At 44.1% G+C, this 22599-nt stretch overlaps 1 protein-coding gene across 3 annotated transcripts in view; it reads right to left on the reverse strand.

The window, feature by feature from the left end:
- The window catches only part of SYNDIG1 (synapse differentiation inducing 1), a 32733-nt gene extending 14685 nt beyond the window's left edge, over positions 1–18048 (reverse strand). Inside the window, exon 1 of one of the 3 annotated variants that reach the window (XM_079983681.1) lies at positions 17977–18048. The gene's annotated coding sequence lies outside the window, so the exon portion shown is untranslated. Of the gene's footprint in view, positions 1–3696; positions 3799–16170; positions 16300–17976 lie in introns of those variants that run through there. The other 2 variants (XM_079983683.1, XM_079983682.1) reach the window with 2 other exon arrangements.
- Between the last annotated feature and the right edge of the window lie 4551 nt (positions 18049–22599).

Here is a 22599-nt window from a genome sequence, read left to right on the forward strand (position 1 = left end):
CCCAACTGAGCTGCCCACTCACATGCTGCGCTAAACCGGCAGAGCGCGGCGGGGCAGAGGACTTGCTTCCATGGTGCCAGAAATTGCATCTGCGCATGCGCAGATGCCGAAAATCGCGAGTGAGCGTGCGATCCGGCCCACGGAGGGATCTCTGCGGGACCGATCCAGCCCAGGCAAAATAAACCTTGCTGACCCCTGGTCTAGACCCCTGTTTCTCAAACTATCTGATGTGGTGGACTAGCAATTCCGCCAACGCCAATGTGCCAGGGACCAGTACCATATTTGGTCCCTGAAGCACCCCCCCCCCCCAACCTTGGGTGTCCCTGAGGAATGACAACCAATGGCTTGTGGACCATTACCCAATTCATGAACCACCACTTTGAGTAGTCCTGGTCAAGAGGGACTGCTGTTTTACCCCCACCCCGTCTCCTATGTTCTAACACCCAATTTCATTTGATTGACAAATGTTTACACACTTGTATTAACATGGGAAGGGAAAGTCAAGCCAGAATTGCAAAAACTATTTTTAGCAGAACCTTTTCATGTTGTATTTGGCACTACAATGGCATAACCTGCTGTGAACATAAAACGAATGCAGATTTATCAGGCAAATCAGGGCTGCATTTCACACAGGAATTAATCTTAATGCTTAAAATCTCCTTTCACAAGCAAGATAAAAAAGGGATTCTCAGGAACATTACAGAGTCCTGAAATACAAAGGTTTTAACCATGTATGTTTGACATTAATTTCTGCAGCGACAGTATTTTTCACCCTTCTCTAAATGTGCAGGGTGGGTGGGTATACACTCCTATAAAGATTTTTATACCATGTCTGGTAATGTGTCCCAATGACCTATGAGGCCAAAAATATTCTGTAGAACTTGCTACTCTTATCACAGTGCTGCAGTGAAGGGTGAAGTGGCAACCTCAAGCTTCTCCCTGCTGCACAAACCACCTATGGCCCTTCCTGGGGTGGGATTGCTGTACTTTAGCTATCCATTCACTTGTGAGATTTGCACCCCGCCCTCCATGGTAAGACACTAGGAAGGGTAACAACAAACATACAAATCCACAAAGTCCTGTACCCACTCATCAAATCAGATAAAATGTCAACTGTCTGTCGGCTTTCCTTTTTACCCCAGAGACCACCTCCACAGCGTGGAAAACATCTGAAGCAAGAAACAGATCTGCAACTGGCACCTAACGATAGCGCTGGCACTGGGACATGATTCTGGCCTACCCAGAACCAGTCCCTTTATATGACCCAGCTTCACTAGTCCTCCATCATGTAAAGAGGTTGCATCTCCCTTCCAATACACAAACTGGTATTTTGACAGCTCCCATCTCCTTCCTTTTGCTATCTTGCTTGCTTCTTCCTCCAGCCCCGGGCATTTTCTATGCTATGTGCAACCTCAGTGAGCAGTGGCGTAGCGTGGGGGGTGCAGGGGGGGCCGGCTGCACCAGGCGCAACATCTGGGGGTTAGGGTTAGGGGGCGCAAATCCACGGGTTAGGGGGTGCAAATTACTTGCCTTGCCCCGGGTGCTGACAACCCACGCTACGCCACTGTCAGTGATTCACCTGTCCATCAGAGCCCAAGCTGCCAATATTGCTTTGTCCCTCATGCCCCCCCCCCCCCGTGACCATCCAAGATGCTGCATTGCTTGAAGAGAACCCTAGGTTTGTGCCATGAACTCCTAGGCTAATCTCACTTTCTAAAATTATTCATTTGCTTTCTTGAAGCACCATTCTGCTTTCCACCTCTGCCCTCTTGCCCTCTTAAAAAACTTCAAAAAAAAAAGTGGTTGTTGGGGTTCTTACATGTCTATGCACCAGACCCAAAGGTGCAAAATGAACACTCAAGCCCTTCAAGGTCCTATTAAGCAGGATTGCTTCCAAATGACTCTTAAGGACCACCTGCTTTTGGAGTTCCCTGATAACACTGAGGAACACTAGGTAAAGGGACCCCTGGCTGTTAGGTCCAGTCGTGTCTGACTCTGGGGTTGCGGCGCTCATCTCGCTTTACTGGCCGAGGGACCCGACGTACAGCTTCCGGGTCATGTGGCCAGCATGACTAAGCCGCTTCTGGAAAACCAGAGCAGCGCACGGAAACGCCATTTACCTTCCCGCCTATTTATCTACTTGCACTTTGATGTGCTTTCAAACTGCTAGGTGGGCAGGAGCAGGGACTGAGCAACGGGAGCTCACCAAGCTAGAAACATCTATTATTGCAGCCTGTGAGCAAACTATTGGATACCAAACCAAGAAACACCAGGACTGGTTTGATGAGAATGACAGTGGGATTGAATGAATGACTGACAAGAAAAGGAAGGCCTTTCAGATCTGGAAAAGAGATAGAAACTGTGCCACTAAGAAAAATATCTATGCCAACGCTAAGGCTGAGGTTCAAAGAAGAACCAGAGAATAAAAAATGTTGGATAAAAAATGCTCAAGAGATCCAGCACTGAGCCCACATTCATGATGTACAGAGTTTCTTTAAAGCCACAAAGACCATCTATGGGCCATTAAATTATGGTATAAGCTTCCTATGCTCTACAGATGGTACCACATTTCTAAAAGATAAAGAAGCTATTGAACTGCACTGGAAAGAACATTACCAGCATCTCCTTAACCGCAACTCCCCCGTAGCTGCTGAGGTGTTCTCACAAATTCTGCAAAAACAAATTAGAGATGAGCTTGCAGTATCTCCAAATCTGGGAGAGTTGTGTACAGCTATTAACCAAATGAAAAACAACAAAGCCAGAGACCTGGTGAGATACCTGCCAAAGTCTTCAAAGTGGGTGGAATTTAACTTACACAACAACTTCACAATCCCATCAAAAAAATCTTGGAGACAGAAATCCTAGCAGACTTTAGGGGTGTCAAAATTATCAATCTTTTTTAAAAAGATGATCAAGCGGGTTACGGAAACTATCAAGGCATCTCTTTATTAGCTGAGGCTGGTAAAATTCTTATAAAGATCTTAGCAAACCGTCTCTTAACAATATCCAAGGCTAGCCTTCCTGAATCCCAAAATGGTTTTGACCTTATAGGGGAACAGTGGACATGATTTTCACCGCTCGACAGCTTCAAGCAAAATGCAGAGAGCAAAACCAAGCCTTGTATATGGTGTTTATTGACCTGACTAAGGCTCTCGACACTATAAATCGTAATGCCCTGTGGACTGCCCTTCTGAAAATTGGCTGCCCAGATAAACTTGTGAACATCCTTCGGCTCCTCCATGATAATATGACAGCAATAATTGCAGATAACAATGGCTCTCAAAGTGACCATTCACAGTGGAATCAGGTGTTAAACAGGGTTGTGTTATTGCCTCTATTTTTTTCATTGCCATAATCCTACACTTTGACGAAGGGAAACTCCCCACCAGAGTAGAAATCATATATCGAACAGATGAAAAGCTCTTTAATCTGAGCAGGCTGAAAGCAAAGAATAAGGTTACCATAACTTCTGTCATAGAGCTTCAGTATGCTGCGGAAAATGTAGTGTGTGCACACTCAGAGGGTAACCTCCAAACCATCCTAAATATCTTCGCAGATGCTTGCAGAAAAAATTACCTATTGCTCAATATCCAAAAAACCTAAGTGCTGTACCAACAAGCACAAAAGAACCCATCTGCAGTGCCACAAATCCAACTTGATGGTGTAATGTTAGAAAGTGCTGATCACTTCTCCTACCTGGGCAGTTATCTTTCCACAAGGGGCTACATTGATGCTGAAATCCAGCATTGCCTGAGCTCTATGAATGCAGCCTTCTCCCAACTGAAGTGCAGAGTATTTGAGGATTGGAACATTTGCAAGGAAACCAAAATGCTTATTTACAAAGCTATTGTACTGCCAACCTTACTGTCTGCTTGTGAAACATGGACCACTTATAAATGTCATCTCCAATTCCTCGAAAGATTCCATCAACAGTGTCTCTGATTTTTTTTTTATATCACTCGAGAAGGCAGGCGAACTAATGTCAGTGTACTGGAAGAAGCAAAGATCACCAGTGTTAAAGCAATGGTTCTTGAACATCAACTTCGCTGGACCGGTCATGTTGTTTGGATGCCTGATTTTTGTTTTTGAAGGCAACTAATCTATTCCAAACTTAAAAATGGAAAACGTAATGCTGGTGGTCAACAAAAGAGGTTTAAAGACTCTCTCAAGGCAAATCTAAAAAAATGTAGTATAAACACTGACAATTGGGAAACAGTGGCCTGTGAGCGCTCCAACTGGAGAACAGCCTTTACCAAAGGTGTCATGGACTCTGAAGACGCTTGAACTCAGGATGAAAGCAAGAAACATGCTAAGAGGAAGGCACGCTTGGCAAACCCTCACCGTGATCAACTCCAACCCGGAAACCTATGTCCCCATTGTGGAAGGTCATGTGGATCCAGAATTGGCTCCACAGTCACTTACAGACTCACTGTTAAGACTGTGTTTATGGAAGAAAAGCTTACTTGGCTACGAGTGATCGCTAAAGAAGAAGAAGCTGTGTTTGAGGGCAGCTGAAATTTCTGTTTCTTCTCCCAAGGCAAGCCCAAGTACCCTGCACTGGAGTAATTCGACCACGGTCCAATTGTGCACCAATGACCACTCTCTGTTTTATTTATTTTTTGATGGGTTTTAACTTGTGAGTTAGCTGCCACAACAAGAACCTTTTGGCTGAGTAGCACAGTGTAAACAAAGTACAACAAATATACCAAAGCAAATTTTAATGTATGATAATTCCTGGTTTTAGGTTTTAAAATTATCTTCTGAATTAATTTTTTAATCCTCCTTGAGATAAGCATATGAGAGCATAGCATCTAATTATAATATGTAAATGACAATCTGTCTTGTAGTCACACTTTACTACATTAGAAGCTAAGTTTGCAAATTGCCATTGAATTCTAAACTGGTTTCTGAACCTGCAGACATGACCAAAAACAGTGCAGATGAACACAGCTACCACTAGTCAGTCACATGCATTATGCTCCTCCTATCAAAGATAGTGAGGGTGACTGGCTGCAACATTGGTTACCCCACTGATTCCTATCAAAGATAGTGAGGGTGACTGGCTGCAACATTGGTTACCCCACTGATTGCCAGGGTTAATCTGGCTGACTTACCAGGAGTCCCCTGCCTTCCTCACAACTCAGTGTGCTCCTCCTCTCCCAAAGCAGTGAGCTCAGTGGAAGAGGACGGGTATCCCAAATGGAGAGGTAAGGATTCTGCTGCATCATCTAGCTCATCTAGTCCAGGATCCTGCTTCCGAAAACGTGGCAACCCTAAATTGTTCACACCCAGCTATCGGCATGCACCGTGTGCTTTGAGACTGCAATGCAAAAGCTGGTTTGCCTGTTAACCTTCAGAGTGAGGAAACACGTACTTGTTTTGCCTGTAGAAGGGAACAAACTCTGTTGCACCCCAGAGATACAAGAAGACCTAACCCATTCATGTCTTAAGTAGCAGAATAGGAACCATTCATACTTCGTTTACCAGGGTATATCAGCTATTTTCTCTTCATTAGCTTTTTTTTTTTAAGCTAGGTTCCATATCACAAGAAGAGGTTTCTCACTTGCTGTTCAAAACATGTGACAATTTAAACCAATCTTGGGAGCATCTCATTCCTGATCTCTTTATTGGCCTCTGGTGGAAGATTTACAGAGGAGTAGCACAGTTAGCCTGCTGCAGCAAACAGGACAGAGCCTTGCGTCATAAGCTTTATGGACTACAGGACATTTCAGCAGATGCATGAAGCTATGGCCAGAGGGCAATGAAATGCAGTCAAGTACAGACAGTGATATTTATGTAATTAACACTACGTAATTTGCAAACTGTTGTTGATATCACAGATAGTCTGACAGTGGTAAACCAATTTAAATCCTTTGCTGGATATCCCCTGAAATCTTGATGGATAGTATTACAACTCCACAGTTTCATGCCAACGTTTAAGCTTCCACAGGATTCTAAAACAAGTAAAGCAAGGTCTGAAATACATGCATTATCCTCATTAGCAGAGTAATGTGTGAATCTACTCTGTCACCTTCTGTCCTGAGAAACAGACTACTTAGAGTTAACGCTGATGCTTAGGCTCAGCACCACACAGCTCTCCCCATATGGCAAACAGGTTGGGCTAAACGTTCACCATGAGCAGAAGCTGCAGTTTTGCATGTTTCCACAGACAGACTCACTCAAACTCTGTGGGCACAAAATCAAGCTCTTATGCTTCATGTTAATTAAATCTATATTTAAAAAAACAGCCTTTGCCTCTGTTTGCAATCATTAATGCATTAGAATGCTGTTTGCTACAAAGGCACACAATAAATTAAGGTAATGGATTTATCTAATGCAACACTCCTGGAGAACGGTCACTCAAGGGGAATTCCTCACCACCTCCACACTGCAAGCTCCTGCATGCTCCCCAAAAACAACACCTTTCTCTGGGTGGGGAGCTCAGGAAAGGCCTGGAATGCCTCTCTGTGCATCTGCTTGCTTGGTTTTTCCATCCCACCCCTTTCCTAACTCTTAGGAGAGGCTCTTGGGTGCAGGGATAGAGACTGCAGTGGAGAATTACTGTATTTTTTGCACCATAACACTCACTTTTTTCCTCCTAGAAAGTAAGGGGAAATGTCTGTGCGTGTTATGGAGCGAATGCCTACGGGTCGCGGGGGGGATCTGCTGCAGTCGTGAGCAGAGGATCCATGGTTCCCCTTCCTTCCCTCCTCCGTGGCTCACTTTGAAACAGCAAAGCGGTAGAAGAGCCGCTGAGTGGGGAGGAGAGAGGGACAGAGAGCTTGTTTGCTGTAAAGGAGCAAAGCGGGAGAGGAGAGGAGCCGCTTACACGAGTGTAAGTGGCTCCTGTCCGGTTGGCTCCTTTAAAGCAAGCAGGCTCTCTGTCCCTCTCACCTCCCCACTCAGCTGGCTAAATAGCAGCAAAGTTTTTCAGCGAGCCGGGGAGGAGGGAGAGAAGCTTGCTTCTCCTCTTATACCCCTCTTCTGCATTATTAACAGCATCCTTCTCCACCCACCCCACGTGTGTTCCTTGTCCCTCGAGTGCTTTTCCTTCCCTCCCCACTTAAAACGTGGTTTCAAAGCATGGATCCACATGGATCCTCAGGATTTTTGCACTGGGTCACCCCAAATTCACCATCAGATCACATGTCTGTGGCCACAGCATGAACCACAAAAATCATACATCCACTGTTTCATTTAGAATATTTTTTTCTTGTTTTCCTCCTCTAAAAACTATGTGCGTGTTATGGTCGGGTGCGTGTTATAGAGCGAAAAATGCGGGTATATTTGTGTGACTCTACTTGTCCTCACACAGCCATGGTTACTTACAACCTATTAATAAGCATTTATACAACACTTTTTTATTTTTTTTATAAAAATTTCTATTAAAAGTTTTGTTAATACAATAGAGAAAAGACAGAACAAACAGATAGAAAAAGGAACAAACATAAAATTTAACATCTTATAATACCCATCTTTTCTTCATCTTTTAGACTTCCTCACATCTCCCACTCTTGCTTTCCAAATTATAAAACCTTAACAAGCAACTTATCACCTTGTTTCAATTCTTATTGTGCACATTTCCAGTGTTTTGTCCCTAACTTTAAATACTTTTATCTAGGTCTTACATACCCAATTTTAACACGATGTTCATTCAAAATTTGTTTTTCTCATAAAATTCACTCATTCTCATAATCTTCTCTACTAACTTTATGGGCCCTGTTATTTTCAAATCTCTCATCCTTCTTAGCACTCATACAGTTTACAACGTTTTTGTAGATAGTCCTTGAATTTCTTCCAATCCTCTTCCACAGCTTCCTCTCCCAGGTCTCGGATTCTGCCGGTCATTTCTGCGAGCTCCATGTAGTCCATCAGTTGCATCTGCCATTCTTCCAGCGTGGGCAAATCTTGAGTTTTCCAATACTTAGCAACTAGTATCCTTGCTGCTGTTGTTGCATACATAAATAAAGTTCGATCATTCTTTAACACCTTCTGGCCGGCAATACCCAAAAGGAAGGCCTCTGGTTTCTTGGGAAAGGTGTACTTAAGTACCTTTTTCAGCTCATTATATATCATTTCCCAGAAGGCCTTAACCTTAGGGCAAGTCCACCAGAGGTGAAAGAACGTTCCTTCAGTTTCCTTACATTTCCAACACTTATTATCTGACAAGTGATATATTTTTGCTAGCTTGACTGGGGTCATGTACCACCTATATATCATTTTCATAATGTTTTCTTTCAAGGGATTACATGCCGTAAACTTCATACCGGTGGTCCATAACTTTTCCCAGTCAGCAAGCATAATATTATACCCAATGTCCTGTGCCCACTTTATCATAGCTGATTTAACTGTTTCATCCTGTGTATTCCACCTCAGAAGCAAGTTATACATTCTTGAAAGTAATTTAGTCTTAGGTTCTAACAGTTCTGTTTCCAATTTCGATTTTTCCACCTGGAATCCTAGCTTTTTATCCAATTTAAAAGCCTCTTTAATCTGAGCATAATGTAACCAATCTCACACTTTGTCTTTTAGTTTCTCCATACTCTGCAATCTCCAGTTATCTCCATCTCTTTCTAATATTTCCCAATACTTTGGCCATTTGACCTCCATATTGAGTCTTTTCACTGCTTTAGCTTCCATAGGTGATAGCCACCTCGGGGTCTTATTTTCTAGTAAGTCTTTATATTTTGTCCAGACATTAAACACTGCTTTCCTTACAATATGGTTCTTGAAATTCTTATGAATCTTAACCTTGTCATACCACAAATATGCATGCCATCCAAAAGCATTATTAAATCCTTCCAAATCTAAAACATCAGTGTTTTCAAAAAGCAGCCAATCTTTCAGCCAGCAAAAAGCTGCTGATTCATAGTACAACCTTAAGTCTGGCAGGGCAAACCCCCCTCTTTCTTTAGCATCAGTTAGTATTTTAAACTTAATTCTGGGCTTTTTGCCCTGCCAGATAAATTTAGAAATATCTCTTTGCCACTTCCGGAAACACTCCATTTTGTCCACAATCTGCAATGTCTGAAAAAGAAACAGCATCTTTGGCAATACATTCATTTTTATAGCAGCAATTCGGCCCAACAAGGAAAGTTTCAATCTTGACCAGCTTTCTAAGTCCCTCTTAATTTCTGACCAGCACTTTTCATAATTGTCCTTAAATAGACTCAGATTCTTTGCTGTTATATTCACCCCTAGATATTTTACTTTTTTAACCACATTTAACTCTGTTTCTTTCTGAAACCTCTCTGACTCTGGAGTTGTCAAATTTTTTTCCAGCACCTTAGTTTTTTGTTTATTTAGTTTAAATCCCGCCACCCGACCAAAATCTTGAATCAATTGTAATACCCTTTTTGTACTAGATTCTGGCTCCTGTAAGGTCAAAACTAGGTCATCTGCAAATGCTTTAAGTTTGTACTGTTTCGCTCCGACCTGAATTCCTTCCACCAACCGGTCCCCTCTAATCATATTCAGGAGCACCTCCAGGACCGAGATAAATAACAGAGGGGAAATAGGGCAACCTTGTCGTGTTCCTTTTTCAATTTTAAACTCTTCTGTCACCACATTGTTAACTATCAGTTTAGCCTTTTGCTCTGAATAGATTGCATCTATCCCATTTTCAAATCCCCGTCCCACTCCCATCCCTTCCAAGTTTTTCTTCATAAACTTCCAAGAAATGTTATCAAAGGCCTTCTCCGCGTCTATAAATATTAACACTGCTCTTGTATTAATATTTGTTTGCAGAAGTTCTAAAATATCAATAATATTCCTTGTGTTAGCAAACAAATGTCTTCCTGGGAGAAAGCCTGCCTGGTCTTTATGGATCACATCACTTAGAACCTTTTTAAATCTGTTTGCTAGAATATCTGCAAAAATTTTGTAATCCACGTTAAGAAGGGAAATGGGGCGGTAGTTCTTAAGTTGTGTCTTTTCCAATTCTGATTTAGGTATCAATGTGATGAAAGCTTCTTTCCACGTTTCCGGTGCTTTCTTCCCCTCCATAATCTCATTGCAAACCTCCATTAGTGGGTGTATCAAATAATCTTTCAGCGCCTTATAATATTTGGAGGTAAGCCCGTCAGGCCCTGGAGATTTGCCCAGTTGCATGTTCTGAATGGCAACTTCAATCTCTTGTGATGTTATTTTACAGTTCAGGATTGATCTGTTTTCTTGAGACAACCTTGGTAGTCCATTCTTTATCAAAAATTGTTCTATCTCCGTCTCATCTTGCGGCCCTTGGGTATATAATTGTTTAAAGTATCTCTGGAAGCACTTCCTGATATCCACGGGGTTCTGAATATTTCTTCCTTCGATCTCTAAATTAGTAATTGTGTTTAGTTTTTGTCTCTTTTTCAGCTGCCATGCTAGCAGTTTTCCACATTTATTTGCCGAATCAAATGATCTTTGTTTCATCAACTTAACTTTCCACTCCACTTCCTGATTTATCAATTTGGAGTATTGTGCTTGGTGAAATTTAATTTCTTTCAAGATCTCCTTTGACTTCGGTTTCACTCTTAACTTCTTCTCACAATCTTTAATTTTCTCCAAAATCTTATCTTTTTTCTCATTTTGAGCTCTCTTCTTTACGGCGTTCTGTTGTATCAGAAACCCCCTCATAACCGCCTTACTTGCATCCCAGATGATTCTTTTTTCCACCGTAGTGTTCATGTTTATCTCAAAGTAGTCCTTCAAAGCTCTTTGGGCCTTTTTGGTAATCTCCTGGTCTCTGAACAAGTTGTCATTCATCTTCCATTTAAAGGAGCCGGTTGGGGTTAGTCTCATGTCCATCTTTACAGCATTATGGTCGGAGCAGGTCTTTGGGCAGATTTCCACCTTTCTTGTCTTCGGTGCCAGACCTCTAGTTATCCATATTTGGTCGATTCTTGTCCATGTCAGTTGGGCTTCAGAAAAGAATGTTCCCTCTCTTCCCAGGGGGTTCTTTGTCCTCCAAATGTCAATCAAGTCCATGTTGTCAGTCAGTTCAAAAAAGGTTTTAGGTAGTCTGCCATCTTTTGTCACATTAGAACTTTGAGACTTGTCCATGTTGGTTGATGCCACTCAGTTCATATCTCCCATCATAATAATGTTGTCATAATCCAGATAGTCCAGCATTATCTCGTGCAGCTTCTTATAAAATTCCGATTTCCCCTCATTTGGTGCATAAATTCCCAATATCAAAAACTTTTCTCCCTGATTCTGTATCTCAATAGCCAAAATTCTTCCTTGGTCATCTTTAAATAGAAATTTTGGTGACAGGCTCTCCTTTGCATATATCACCACTCCTCTTTTCTTAACTCGGTCCGAAGAGATAAATTCTTGGCCTAGTCTTTTGTTTATTAACACTTTTCTATGGAGCCTAGTCACATGCGTTTCTTGCAAGCAAATAATGTCCAATTGTTCTTTACTCAATATGTGAAAAATTCTCCTCCTCTTTTCCGGGGAATTACAGCCATTAATGTTCCAACTCAGAAGTTGCAGAGACATCCTGAACAAATCTGTTATTCCTCTAGAGGTGGTATCTTTTCCGGTTCTTCAGATCCCGAAGGTGCTAGTGCAGGTGGTGGTCCAGACCCTGGAGGTACTTCAATCCCTTTCTGAAGGTCCTCTCCGTAGGCCCTCAAAAATTTGTCTTTGTCCTCAGCTGTTTTAATTTTAACCTTCTTCCCTCTAAAGGTAAAGGATAATCCTTGGGGAAATTCCCACCTAAAAGCAATTGAGTTACTCCTCAACAATTTTGTTAATTCAGTATAGGTGAATCTAAGGTCCAAAAGTTGTTTCGGAATGTCTTTGTAAATTTCAACTCTTTTGTCCGAAATATCCAGTGACTTTACATAGTGTAGGCCTAGTACTTTGTCTCTTTCCTCCTTCGATCTCAAAGTAATCAAACAGTCTCTGGGCTTATCTTTCCTTGCTACTCTTCCAAGTCTAAAAGCAGTCACAATCTTAAAATCCTTTTCTTCCTCCAAAGGCCAAAACTTGGAAAATTCTTTTGTCAGGAACTCAATTAAATTCCCTTGTTCAAGTTCTGGTATCGACCTCAGTCTCAGATTATTTTCCTGATTCCGCAATTCAATCATAGACAAGTACGCCTGCTGTTCACCAACCAATTTGTGCAGTGGTCTTACCTCTTGTTCTAATTCTTCAACTTTTTGGCTGGCTTCCTCAGCCAGTTTGCGGTTTTCTGCAGTGGTCTCAAATAACCTTCCAATTGATTGAGTGTTCAAGGCAACTTGTTCAGTTAATTTATTTACACTGGCTGTATTTTGATCAAGCTTAGCCGACTGTTCATCCACTTTCTTGTCCAAAGCTTCCAATTTTTCAAAAATTTTCTCTAATATTAAGCCAGATCCTCCTGCCGCCATATCTTCTTGCTGTAGTTGCTCAGCTTCTTCTTCCTCTGTCAACAAAACAGTAGGAACAGATGATCTGCGCGGCTGTGAAGTTAAAGTCAGAGTTGTTTGTCTAGCTTTCGCTTTAGCCGCTCTTGTTTTCCCAACGCCACTCATTCCAGTTTTGTCTATAAGTCAAGGTCAAGCTAAGTTGTTCCCATGGGAATCCAGCAGCCCAATAGATAAACAGTCAAATAGGAGGAAAGGAAAGAGAAAGTAAAGTCACTTGCAACTGTACCAAAGTCCTCTAGAGGGAGTTCGAATATATCTTGAGGGCAAAAACTAATTTGTTGAAATTCGGTTAATTTCCAAGGAACCTTCAATTTTCCTGTAGTTGACAGAGTTGGTTTAAAAGGCACTACAGTTTCTCTAACAAGTGCCAGAGAAGATGTTTCAGTATAGCAAATCCACAAAAACTCAGATTGTAACAGTCCTAAATTACAAAGTGTCAAATTCTGCAGTCTGACAGATCTGTTGATCAGGCAGCCCGACTACCTGGGCTTCTCAGTAAATTGTAATTCCAAAGGAAGAGGTAAAACACAGTTCATTTAAAAAGTAAGTCACTTAAAAGAAGTTAAGTCCTGAATTTATACAAATGCAGCTTCAATGGATGCACAGATTAGTTGTTTTAAACGCCTCTTCAAAGGCTCCACGCATCAAAGTCCCTTGCTTTTGATCTTTAGCAGAAGCGGAAGACGGACTTCCTGTTTTGCGTCTCCCGCTTTTAGCCGAATTTATAACAATTTAATTCCAATTCATACTGTTTTTTCTTACTCACGGGTTGTTGCTTTTTCAAAGTCCAATATTCACAGGAAAAAAGGTCAGCGCTCACCGACAGCAGCTATGCGGCTTCACTCCCCAGAAATAGCGATCGACTCACAGCGCCGCGATACCCCCTCCACGGTCAGAGGCTCCTTACGGGGTCCCTTCTCGGTTTCAGGGGACGCTTCTGACGCCCGCCGAGTCCCACGGCCACAGGCTCTTGCTGCCTGTGGTTTTTCAGTGCGGGTCTCCGCTTCGCCGTAGCGGACGACCCGTTTCTGCGGAGCTTCCTCCTCACAGCGCGAGGAGGACCGCCATTGCCGTTCGCGCCGCCTCCGGAAGTCTATACAACACTTTTTTTTTAGCTCTCAAAAAGTAATTCACGGCAATCCTTACCAGCCCTTATCATCACCACTGAGCTGGGGCTGGGGAGCAGAGGCTGAGAGGATTTGCCTCAGGGTGTCCAGCATGATTATGGCAGAGGCAAGATTTGAAGGGGCGCTTTCTGATTTGCTGCCATGCTATAAGGGCTTCCACCTGCATTGCAAATGCAAAGAAAACCTACTTTATGGCTTCGCAGCTCCTTGCCATGGCCTCAGCTGGTGTTTAAGGGGAGGAAAGAGATCACAGGATGCATTATGACCCCAAATATGCCACCTAAGAAGCAATGCGCTTGATCAAGTTGCTATCTGCATAGAAAGTGTCCTTGCCCTGAAGCAACTGAAGATGCCCACTTTTATCACAAATTAAAGATTGATAAAACTAATATGGCATTTGTGATGATAAATAGTTCCTATCCTTCCTATCCATATAGGTTTATTATTACCTCACTCTGAAGGTGGTGGCGGTGAAAGGCTAGATGTGTAGTGAACTCTGCAAAGGTCAGTCTCAATCGATTTGAGGTTTGCTCAGACTTAAACCTTAAACTTCGTTGTATTCTTGCTTGCTCATTTGCAGACCTCCAGTTTTTCTGACATTATGCCTCCTGTGTGTTGCAGCAGAAATGGCTTCCGAATTATATAGAACATTTGTTTGGAAAATTAATAAGAATTAAACTGAGAAATGCACTTTGGCATCACGTGGATTATTTCTGCTTCAGCAGAATGTGCTTTAGTGACAAATAGTGATGGCATGGGGGTATACAGCCCCCCCCCAAAGGTGCCTGCATCCACTACTGAATGGATGTTATTGCTCAATGTGTCTGCACAAAAAGAACAACAGCTAATTGAATTGTCATGTGACAGGACCCTTGAAGATAATTTTTTGGAAGTTAGGCTATTCAGATTTTGGCTTCAGGCCATTAAAATTACTCTAGTACTATCCTGAGCTTGCTGATGAATCAATATAAGCTCAGGTGCAGCGGTGAAACTACCGGTAGGTTTTATTTCACCCAGGTCAAAAACCCAGATTGGCACTCCCCCCCCCGCCCCCATGCATTTCTATACATACACAGGCTGGGAGCCTCAATGACACCCCTCTGGTTAGCCCCTGTGGCTCTGCCTGAGAGTTTTTTCAAAAACCTGTCTTTGAGACAGGTTTTTGAGACAGGTTTTTGTCTTTGAGACAGGTTTTTTAGCAATGTATTAATAATGTGGGGCTGCCATACATTTGGATTTTACCAGACATTACCAGGATTAAAGGTAAAGGTAAAGGTACCCCTGCCCGTACGGGCCAGTCTTGACAGACTCTGGGGTTGTGCGCCCATCTCACTTAAGAGGCCAGGGGCCAGCGCTGTCCGGAGACACTTCCGGGTCACGTGGCCAGCGTGACATCGCTGCTCTGGCGAGCCAGAGCCGCACATGGAAACGCCGTTTACCTTCCCGCTGGTAAGCGGTCCCTATTTATCTACTTGCACCCGGAGGTGCTTTCGAGCTGCTAGGTTGGCAGGCGCTGGGACCGAGCAGCGGGAGCGCACCCCGCCGCAGGGATTCGAACCGCCGACCTTTCGATCGGCAAGCCCTAGGCGCTGAGGCTTTAACCCACAGCGCCACCTGCGTCCCTTTACCAGGATTACAAAGGTGGAATTGACATCCGGGGGGGGGGGGTGGATTTCTGAAGTGTGGCCCTTTGTCCTTAGGCAAGTCAATTGGAAAACTGCATTTTTTTGGCATTATTGTAAAAACAACACATCTCAACAATTTTTGGGGTGTCCTGGTTTTTACCTTTTGAAATATGGCAACCCTACAATAATGATCTGAGACTATGTGTAACAATCATCACACCCCACAAACTCTGACATCCCACTGATACTTGCCAAAATGGGCTTCATCCCGAATAAAACTACTAAAATTATTCAGGTTGTTATATTGAACACTGCTTGTGTAACCTGTATGTATTCAGGAAAAGTATTTATAACCTTATGAAGCAATATCTTGCATTCAGATAATTGGTGTTCTTCCATTTCCATTAAGAAAAACTGTGAATAACTTTGGTAAATACTATAAATATTTCAACAAATTCCACATTAACAGGAGCATTATGTAAAAATTTTACTTGGTTGTCTCAAGAATCTCAAGAATTAGTTATAAAAAAAATAGGCAAACCTGCAGTGAAAATGCATGAAACCGACAGTGGCTGGAGACCCAAGGTCCAGAATTCATGTGACAATAAATCAGTGTCACTATATCAGGCAAATTTGGAGTTGTGGGTTACCATGCTAGAACAGGTGTGAACCACAGTTTGGTCAGTGTCACTGAGTCTTTTTTCAGTCAAGACATTTTGGCATCTATTTGTTTCTCCATTTCCTTCTCTGCACTTTCAGTGTAGATGCATTAAAGTGCAGAAGAAAGAGTTACAATTTGACATTTACGGTATCACCATTTGTCCTGGAAATACAGTTTAGAAGCTTTTCTGAATTACTGTTGCTGTGGTTATGGGGACCACCTGAAGGAACGCCATACAGCACTGGTGGCCCATGGACCACAGCTGAAGAATTACTGCAGTAATGCATTGGATCCATTTTTAATTGGAAATAAACAGCAGTTTCACCCACACAATCCTATAGACCTCTACTTACTTCCAGGTTCCATTGAATTTTGTGGGACTTCCAAAATTCAGTGGAGCTTACAAATAGCTGCACTTTTACGTGAGGGGAGAGGTACTTTCTGATGGCCATCAGGCAATGGCTCTTTCCACCTGCCTTGCGCCCCCCTCCAGGCCTGGGAGTCTTCCTCAGACCACGACTTTGAGAACAGCAGGCGCAGCTGGGAAGAGAGGAGTTCAAGGATATATTTTTTTAATTTTAAGAATAATTTGTGTGTCCTTGTTTCTCAATTTCATCATTTTATATGGTTTTGTATGTTTTGTGGTATTTTATGCATTGTGATTTGCTGTTATTTTTATTGATTATACATTTTTTAAAAATAGCCTACTAGTTTTTGTATAAATTTGTTCCAAATATTGTTGTCTTTATCCAAGCAGAGTCTATGTCTGTAAGCAGTCCATTCATAAATTGCAAGTTCATATTATCAATCCACTGATTAAAGGAGATTATGCCTTTAACTAAAATTTTCAGAAAAAGAATATTCTGCTGTACTATATCCCTACTGTGTGGAACTTAACCACTGGACAATGAAAATGGATTTTACATGCTCTAATGGTAGCCAAGAAATTTATATTGATGAACTGGAAGAATAAATACATGATCTCCTTTATTGATTATAGATTAGTAATTATTGTAATTGATAAGTGTAAACAATTTAATTATTATTTGCTGATGTTTAATTTTACTGTTTACTATTAGATTCTAATGGATTATTGAATATTGCTTTATTTGATATAAGTTGTTTATTTTTTAATTGTTGTGACTGTTTTATATTGGATCAGATTGTTGCTATTAATGTTTGATGTTTTATTATGTTTTTATATGAGTTGGAAGCCACCCAGAGTGGCTGGGGCAACCCAGCCAGAAGGGTGTGGTATTTATTATTATTATTATTATTATTATTATTATTATTATTATTATTATTGCTGCTCTAATAAGTTGCAACCTGGGAGTAAGGCCCACTGAATTCATTGGGACTTACTTCAGAGTAGACTTGCATAAGAATGTGTTGTTCGTCGTTTTCACAGAAGTTTGTTCTGCATTCTAAGCCAAAGGGACTTCCTTTAGCAGCTCCCCATAAATCTTCACCCTTTGGGGAGGAAGCAGAGAGCACGTTCCCGAGCAACTTCCCTTGGGGAGAAATCACTGGAAACGGTGGGGGAGCTGAGCGCGGGCGGCAGGCAGTTCCCCGCCCGATGCGCCCGGCCAGCGGGCAGCCTCTCTTCCGCCGAGGCGCCTCTCTGCCGGCCGGAGCCCGCGGATGCGCCTCGCTCCTGTGCTATGGACAGAGCTCGGTCGGCAGAGCAGGGTCGCGGGTTCGAGCCCCAGGCGGAGCATTGCAGGGGGCTGGACTAGATGACCCTCCCAGTCCCTTCCAGCTCGACCAGGTGGGGAATTAGCGGACTGGGTTTGTCCCAAGGGACCCCTTCTCGGAGTCTCCCAGGCAGCAATGCCCCGCGCATTGGGGGAGCTCCGCGGGCGAAACCAGGCGGAGGCCGGGCGGGCGCGAGGGGCGCACATGCCTCGCCTGCCGAAAGAGCGGGGCTGCCGACTTGGCGCTGCCGTCGGAGGAGGAGGAGGAGGAGGCGGCGACTCAGCCTGCGCTCCCGCGGCAGCAGCCGGAGCCCTTTCGTCGAGGCTCCTTCCCCGCAGCGCTGCGGGAGAAGGGAAAGGCGTCCGTCCCCCTCGAGGCTCCGTCGCCGTCTAGGCTGGGGCAGAGGCGGGACGGGCGCAGACTCCATCTCCCCGCCCCCCCCCCCGTTCCCTCCCGGGACTTACCTCCGGGCCAAGCGGCGGCCGCAAGGTGACCTCCGTCGGGGCTGCGGCTTGCGGGACCGGCGCTCCGCCGGCCTCACCCTGCGGCGGCGCCCCCGAGGTGCGCGCAGAGCGGCGGCTCCGGGCAGGGCAGCCCCGCCGCGGATCGCCAGCAGCCGGCGGGGAAAGCGTCGCGGCGGCAGGTGGAGCTGCCGCATGTCACCAAGGCTGCAAGCCGGGGCGCAGCGCCGCCGCCCGGGGAGAGCCGACCGCGGCCAGGCGCCGCTGCTGCTGCTGCTGCTGCCGCATCTGGGGCTTGACAGGAGGAATTTACAGCCCTGCACCGAGACTCGGTTCGGCGGGGGGGGGGGCGCAAAGATCCCCCCGGGTCCTAAAGGGAGCTCAGGGCTGGGCTGGGCAGGCGGCAGCCAGGCAGGAGGCGGGAAGCGGCGAATCGGCGCGAAACGTCGGCGCCAAGCCGCGGAGAAGGGAAGGCGAGCCAACGGGGTCAGGCGCCCAGCCAGCCCAGCCAAGCCTTCCAAGACACAAGACCCACAACATCCCAGCTTCCTGTGAAACAGGCAAAGCACATTACTGCCGGAGTAAGCAGCAGCCGGGCTAGAGAGCCAAGGCAAGCGGAGCCCCAAAGCCCAAGGCCTTTTGAAAAAGAAAGATCATCTTCTGGGGCTGAAAAGGGCAGGAGGAGAAAGCTAAAGGAACCTCTTTTGGGAGAGAGTAGGCAACTGGGCTGGAATGTTATGCTAATTGGCCAGAATGCTGGGATGAAAATATTGTTGCATACCACCCCAGTCTTGGAGCGGTGCAAGACTCCAGGGGTTCCAGGGGTTTGCCCAGGGTTTGGTTCTCCAGAAGAAGGTTGCCTGGTCAGTTCAACAACTGAATCCTCCATGAGATTTTAACCCTTGCTGGATCCAGGACCCCAAGGGACTCAGGCATCATGCAAGCTAACCCCCACCAACTCACAAACATATAAATTGGGGTCCAGGGGTCCAGATTGGCCCTGGTGCCAGCAAGTTCCTCCCTGCTTCCTTGGCCACCACTCTTCAGTAAGGATACCCCTCTCAGGAAATAAAAGAGACCTGTCTCTTAAACAACCCACTGGACAGGATCCCCAAGGACGTCCTCTATGCAGAGCTGGCCTCCAGCACCAGGCCAATTGGCAGATCAACTCTGTGTTAACAAAAAAGTCCGCAAATGTGACATGAAGGCCGGCAACTTCAGCATCACTGTGTGGGAATCCTTTGCAGACGACCGTGGTACCAGTCAAGTTCATAGCAGTGATGGGGGGGACCACTGGGAGGAGTGCAAAGCAAAGAAATGCTGCGGTGCATCTGCAGCAGCACAACTGGACGCCTTAATCTGCCCCAGCTGCAACAAAACATGTCTGTCCTGTATCAGTCTCTACAGCCACAACAGATGCTGTAACCTTCCAACAGCTTGATCTGACCCCCAAAGGCGCACTCCTCCATTGTCTCCTGGGACAGAGGGAAGCCAGCCATTTTGGTCTCTGGTAGGGATGAAGGGGCCTCCACTGTAGGCAACTCTGCTGGGCTTTGGAACAAGGATTTATTCTCTGTCTTGTCCACTCTTCTCCAGGGAGTGTCTGCAAGGGAGGCTGGGAGCCCTGAAGACATCCAGGGACAATGATTTCTGAAACAGCTCACAGCTTCCCACAAGCCCCCCCCCCCCCCGCCGCCACCCCTAGAGCAGCTTCCTGTCCTGGTGGGTTGGTACTGGTGTGCGCTTGCCCTCTCGGCTCTTTATCCCATGCTGGTCACTGTCACCTTTGTGAAACAGCATGAGCTGAAGCCTCCGTCCAACCCATTTTAGGCAGGACTAGGAGGAGGGAAGGAAGGCACTTTGTCCCGAAAACCAGACCTGTACAAACAATGGCATTAAGGCTGGGCAGTCGGTTTATGTTCAGCTTTTGAAATTCCTGCATTCCAGCACTTTTTCGTTCACACAATAGCCTTAAACAAGAGAGAGCTAGAAACTTGACATTCACTTTCCATCCTCTTTATTTAAAGTGAGTCTATATGGTCTGGTTCACATTTTTTAACATCTAGAAATATCCTGTGTAAGGGATTTCAATGATAAAAACATTAGAAAAGCTTATATTTGCTAGTGAAAGGTTCTCTGCATAAAGCGCTTATCATTCCAAGGCCACAATCCTGCGCAGAGTTAAACACCCAGACTACAATCCTGTGTGCACTTCTCTGGAAATAAGTCCCATTGAATTTGAGTGGGGATTATTTCTGATTAAACACATTTAGGATTGCTCTGCACAGGACACTGAAATCCATTGTTATGACACAGATATTTGGGTAGAAGCATGGAGGACCTTACATACTGTTGACGCATATTTGTGACTTGCCTTTTGAATCAGAGCCATTTAACCATTATAAACGCAAATGTGTATGCTTCTATTTTCCAAATACTTCACTTCTCAGATGTATGTTTGAGCACAATTCCCCTCCTTTAAGCACATATGTTCCAAACTCCACAACATATTGGAGGGAGAGTTGGTGGTGGTGCTGAGGGGCACACACCTCGTGTGCCTCTGATTCTCCTCAGTGCTGCCTGCCTCTGCTTCCTGTCCTTTTGCTCATCTGCACCACAGACAAGGCAAAGTGTGAGGCCAAGGCAGCCAGAGGGTTGCCCAACATCACATCTCACCCCTATTTTTAGAGAAATTTTAAACACATTTCTGGTTTAGTGCTAAAGTGTCAGCTCAGAAGTGTAAGTGCAATCATCCTCCCATTTTAGAAAAGAGCTAGAATGGCCAAATTCATTTAACTTATGTTCAGAGTACTGATTCCCCAGTCCTGTAATCATGTTAGTTGCTCTTTGAGATCCTTCAGTTCTAACCTGACTTTCCTCTTCAACATTGAACACACAATGACAGATGAGACTTGCCTTGCGCCTGTTAAGAAGACTTAAGCGGATGCTTCTAAAAACTGTATTTTCTTCTTCTTTCATCACAATTATGAAACTGCTTCAATCTGCACATTTAACACTTCACATGTTACTTGTTTTTGTGTGCACAGTCAAGACTGCAATATGACCAGGTGTACATTTGCTTTGCTCGCATGAACAGAAAATTCACATGCATTGTTGGGTCTCCTTCACATCACTGATAGCAGATTCCTTCCCTTTAATCATAGCTACAAGGCTGAAGTTGATTCTCAGTTCCCATTTCTTCTGATTCAATGCAGCATTGCTTAAGTACCCTGAACAAAGGTTGCATGAACACATAGACACACACTGCTCCACAAAATAAGTTTCATTGTCACAATGAAGAACATACAACCTTCCTTGTTCACTTTTTGTACCCCTTACATAGCCATTCTTATAACATTGGCTGTTGGCTGTAATATGTGATTCCCAACAGCTTTGGGTAAAGTAAATAGATAAATTAAAATTCAAGATGAAGTTATGGTATGCATTCTGTTCCTTAGAGGCCTGTCTCCTCAGTCACTTGCCACTGCCATAATATGCGGAGGGAAGGATGCAGGTCTGAATGTGAACAGCCAGCACATGCCTTGGAGCCGGATGAGATTTCTGCATATATATATATATATATATATATATATATATATATATATGAAAACTCCTCTGTCCTCCACACACAGAGATGTGTGAGGGCTATAACCCAGTGGTTCTCAGACTTTTTTATTGATTAGAAATAGGCTGGAAAACAAAAGGAAACAACTCATAGCAATCTTTGATTTATAGCACAGAACACAACTACATTATTATGTGATCATGGGACACCCAGAAAGTATCAAACAATGCAGCTGCATAAGAACATGAATCTGGACAAAAAAAAGTTGTCGGAGCCCGAGCACAATTCAGAATCGCCTGAGCACAAAAAAGTAAAATTAAAAATCCACCCCCCACCAAACTCAGGCAATTGCTATAACTTATAAAAAATCCCCCCAGATGGGCATGTAGCCCCCCCCCCAAAAGAGGACATGTGTCCAGGATTTCCTTTCTTTGTTTGCTTTGTTACACAAGAATTTTTTTAATAAAAACTAATTAAAAACAAATCAAAACAAGGATTGTCCTCAGTATCACTTGATGCTCTTGCTCTCATTTTGAAAAGATATCTATCCATATTCTGCAAATATTTTTTTTTATACTACACTACACTACATTGAAATGTTTAATTGTTTCTTTGACTGTCCTAGAATCTTCCAGGCACATGTGCCATCAAAGTATTGGTGCTGACCTTTAAAGTCCCAAATGGTCTCGGCCCAGAATAAGTGAAGGAGCATCTCCACCCACATCTTTCAGCCCGGACACCGAGATCCAGCACCGAGGGCCTTCTGGCAGTGCCTTCCGTGCGAGAAGTGAGGTTACAGGGAACCAGGCAGAGAGCCTTCTTGGTGGTGGCGCCCACCCTGTGGAACGCCCTCCCATCAGATGTCAAGAAGATAAAGAACTACACAACTTTTACAAGACATCTGAAGGCAGCCCTGTATAGGGATGTTTTACTATGTTTTATATGTGCTGTAAGCAACCCAGAGTGGCTGGGGAAACCCAGCCAGACAGGCGGGCTATTATTATTATTATTATTAGGAGAGGGGTTGGAAGATTGTATTTTGTGACAATCCTGTAAAATCC

This window comes from Podarcis cretensis, assembly GCF_951804945.1.
Source record: "Podarcis cretensis genome assembly, chromosome: 7".
Lineage (NCBI taxonomy): Eukaryota > Metazoa > Chordata > Lepidosauria > Squamata > Lacertidae > Podarcis > Podarcis cretensis.